The 3,816-nt window shown below is 49.1% G+C and overlaps 1 long non-coding RNA gene across 1 annotated transcript; it reads right to left on the minus strand.

Annotated features, from left to right (window-relative positions):
* Positions 1-651: 651 nt before the first annotated feature.
* On the minus strand, positions 652-2,084 carry LOC124667196. The gene is made up of 2 exons (XR_006991194.1): positions 1,787-2,084; positions 652-906 (listed from the first exon to the last, which is right to left on the minus strand). It is a non-coding gene; the product is annotated as an uncharacterized LOC124667196 (long non-coding RNA).
* Positions 2,085-3,816: the final 1,732 nt, after the last annotated feature.

The following is a 3,816-nucleotide window of genomic DNA, read 5'->3' on the forward strand; positions in this document are numbered from 1 at the left end:
CCGTCACAACGGTTTTCACAGGTGGGGCCGTCTTGGCAGCGACTCGAAGCGACAGGTCACATTAAAAATGACGCGTGTCGGGTGGTCGTCGGCGTCAATAGCTCCGTTCGAAAACTGAAGCGGTGACCACCCACCTCACCCACGCGCCTTCAATGCGCATCCGCCGCCCCCAAGGAGGAGGACGTCGTGGGCTCGCCACCACTTCCGCCGGCGAAGAAGAGGTGGTGGGAGATGGAGGCGCAGACGCAGGCGGCCCTCCGTGGCGGCGACGACCCGGCGTCGCCGAAGGTATTCCCGGGTAGCACTTCATCATCGGCCGCTCCGTCGACGAGGACTGCCGGCGGATCACGCTCACCCCGCGGCAGGCGACGGTGTTGTCCACCAAGGACCACGACGAGAACTTCGTCGACCTCGCCGATCCTTCTGAGCCGCCGGTGCCAAAGGAGGAGGACGACTAGTCCTTCAACTTCTCTGACGATGACGACGGCGCGAACAACCTCGACTATAAAGGATGGGACAGCTGCGCCGTCGACCTAGAACTAGTTAAAGTCGCTGTCCATGCAGCCCTAGGCTAGTGCCTATCTAATATACACAGAATGATTGACAAAATTCATACTTCAGTACTCTGCCATAGACTATAAAGAAACAGAATAAACTCTTTGCATTATCTTCATTTTGTTGCACTTCACTGTATCAAATACAAACCAGAACTCAGTATGCAGTAGCTGAATTATTACTCGGTACAGTAATTCAGATGCAAAGCTCATACTTTCGCCATTCATTGTACTTTATCTACCTAAATGCCACCTACGCTAATCATCAACTTCTTTGATCAAGCTACACTAATCATCTGCTTCTTTGATCATACAGATTCTTCTTCTTTGATCACCAGTTTCTTTGATAAAGCTACAAAATATAATTTGGTAAATGAGCATAGAACACTAGAAAATTCAACTAACTTTTAAGAATAAATGAGCAGATATCCTATTTACAGTGAACAAATGAGCAGATAACTAGTAGTTGAGCACTAAAAGAGAGCACTAGCATCAGATAGAACTGCTGTGGTGAGTTGTTACTGACTAATAAAGAGGATTAGAACTGTAATACATGCACACCAGATCCTATTTACAGTGTGTATTGACTGAACATGTGTCTCGTGTTGCATCCTTGAGCACTCAAACTGAAGAATAACCATGCATTAAAGCTCAGAATAAATATGGAAACAATCAAACAGTTTCAGTATGCAGCAGGGCATAAACATATTTTATGCAACTAACCTGGAACTACACAATGACACCTGACCATATTCTATGCAGCAGGGCATCACAAGCATAACATTTACTTACAGGTTCTTACCTGAACATTGCTTGGATCATAAGTTCATAACATGGAGTAGTATATATAATTTCCATAAACTGTAAGATCAATTTCCTTACACTTTCACTAACCAATAGGTACAAACAATACAGTATTCAGTCCTTGAAGAAACTGGTGCTTTTAAGCTATAAATATGCAGACGGCTTGAAAGATCAGAAACACAAACAAGGAAACTGGTGAGATTCTGTCACCATCCACGCCAATTTTCTTCTTAAACAAGGAAACTGGTGAGACGGATTGCAGTATAAACAATCTTGCTTAGTTTATACCAGAACAAGTAGGGCACGAGATTGTAGTTTCAGTAGAGCACGAGATTGCAGTTTCAGTAGGGCACGAGATTGCAGTTTCAGTAGAGCACGAGATTGCAGTTTCAGTAGGGCACAAGATTGCAAAGGGGGAGGAATCAGACCTGCTCCTTGCCCTCTAGGTTGGCGCCGATGCCACCGCCCTCTCTCGTCGAATTCTTGTCAGTTTCCAACGCCGGATTCTTCTCGTCCTCCGACGCCAGATTCTTGCCCCACTCCACCGCTGCATCTTCTATCCGTACCTCCACCTTGCTCGACATCTTGCTCAGCAGGCAGCGACGGGAAGCGCACCAAGGCCGAGGGGCGCACGGGTCAAAGGATCATGGCGGATACGAGCGGGAAACCGGGCGGCGGCCGGCGTCCAGGCGCTCGGCGGCGAAGACCTTTTGAGAAATCCGACGAGCTCCTATCTAAGGTAGAGTGGAGGCAATGGGACAAGGGGGTGGAGGGCTGCAGGGATCTGGGCGCAGGCTGCCGGTGAGGAGCGGGGCACCGGCCCAGCGGTGGCGAACGGCGTGGCGGCGTGCGCCGTGCCCTATCGGCAGAGATGGAGAAGTGGTACTTCGTTGGTGTTTCTGTTTTTTTTTTTCCAGGAGAGACAGGATTAGCAGGCTCCGCGGATGGTGTCCGTGAGTCCGTGTGAAATACGCGGCCCATCCGCGAATCCGTTTGGCCTTTTTAACGGACACGGACATAAGGAGTCCACGGACATCCGTGTCCATTTGCATCCTGAGGTTGGACCAGTCCATCCCCGTTGACGAGGTGTCGTCGGCGGCCATCTGCGCGTGTCGATGTTCCGTGCAGATCGAAAAATTGGTACGAACAGATATCGCCGAATCGATCACGAGTTTAGCGTCACGAACCTGTCCAATGCTAGCAGGACCCAACGTTTCCAGCCGGATCTCTTGCAGAAAATCAAACAATTACGGAAGCCCTATCCATGATTAGGACTCTGCTGGAACGCAGATTTTCTTGAAGCTGCCAAATTAGAGAAGACCAACTATTACACCGTCCATTAATTTTGATCGGAGGGTCCAGATTAATAGGTCATCATGCATGCAAAAACTGAAGAAAAAACGAGTGTGCTGCTGCGATGGAAGTTTACATACCTTCGGCACAGCTCTTTTACCCTTTTCCCGAATTAATATTTGAAAGCATATGGCGCTATCCGATGGCAATGTTGTCGGCGTACCTCTTTTACATTTTCCACAATAATGCCTTTATTTGCTATGTATGATTTAGTTGTGTTTGGATTTGTTTTTTTTTTGTTGCATGATAGTTTTAGTTTCTTTAAATATATCACATGCGCTTAGGAAGGTTTTGGACGCATACGGCGAGCTCCCGCGTGAGGTCAACCGTAGAGAATCTTGAGATAAAATGGGTCCATCCTTGTTGCTACATATTCCTATGACCTAACCAAACATAAAGGAAGACAAAAGTCCATTGGGACATCGCCGTTAGGATCCGGTCAAAGGTGTAGACAGCTTAGGGTTTCACTAGATCCCACTCTTAGAAGGGTTGGAATCCCTCAAAACTTGCATGTATCCTTATGGTATGTATGCAAGTGTGGTGGGAGGTTGGTAGATCCAATATGTGTCCTCCGGGTGTGACCCGCTTCACAGACATGCGCTGACGATACTCAGGAAGGTTCTGGGTGTATATAGACAGTACTAGGAAAAGCCTTATTGCCGGCGCACCAAAAATGGCTATTGCCGGCGCACCAGAGCCCGCCGGTGGGAACAGGCCGATGGTAATGAGTTACCGCCGACGCACCAGCAAGTGCGCCAGCAGTAACATGAATTATCCCCGGCGAACCAGGCCAGGTGCGCCGGCGGTATGATTTTTCAATTTTTTGAAAAAAAGGCCGATCCAGATCTAGATCTCGATCTAGATCTAGCTCGGGTTCATCCTCGAAAACCATGAAAGTGGGCATGTCGTTGTTGCGCCGAGGTAGGAGTAGGAGGAGGTGTAGGAGGCCGGAGGTGGAGGTGGAGGAGGAGGTGACCGGAGGTGGAGGAGGAAGAGGAGGAGGATGTCACCGGAGTAGGAGGAGGAGGTGGAGGAGGAGGAGGAGGAGGCCCGAGGTGTAGTATGAGGAGGAGGAGGAGGAGGAGGAGGAGGAGGAGGATGTCAC

Source organism: Lolium rigidum, chromosome 6 (assembly GCF_022539505.1).
Source record: "Lolium rigidum isolate FL_2022 chromosome 6, APGP_CSIRO_Lrig_0.1, whole genome shotgun sequence".
NCBI lineage: Eukaryota > Viridiplantae > Streptophyta > Magnoliopsida > Poales > Poaceae > Lolium > Lolium rigidum.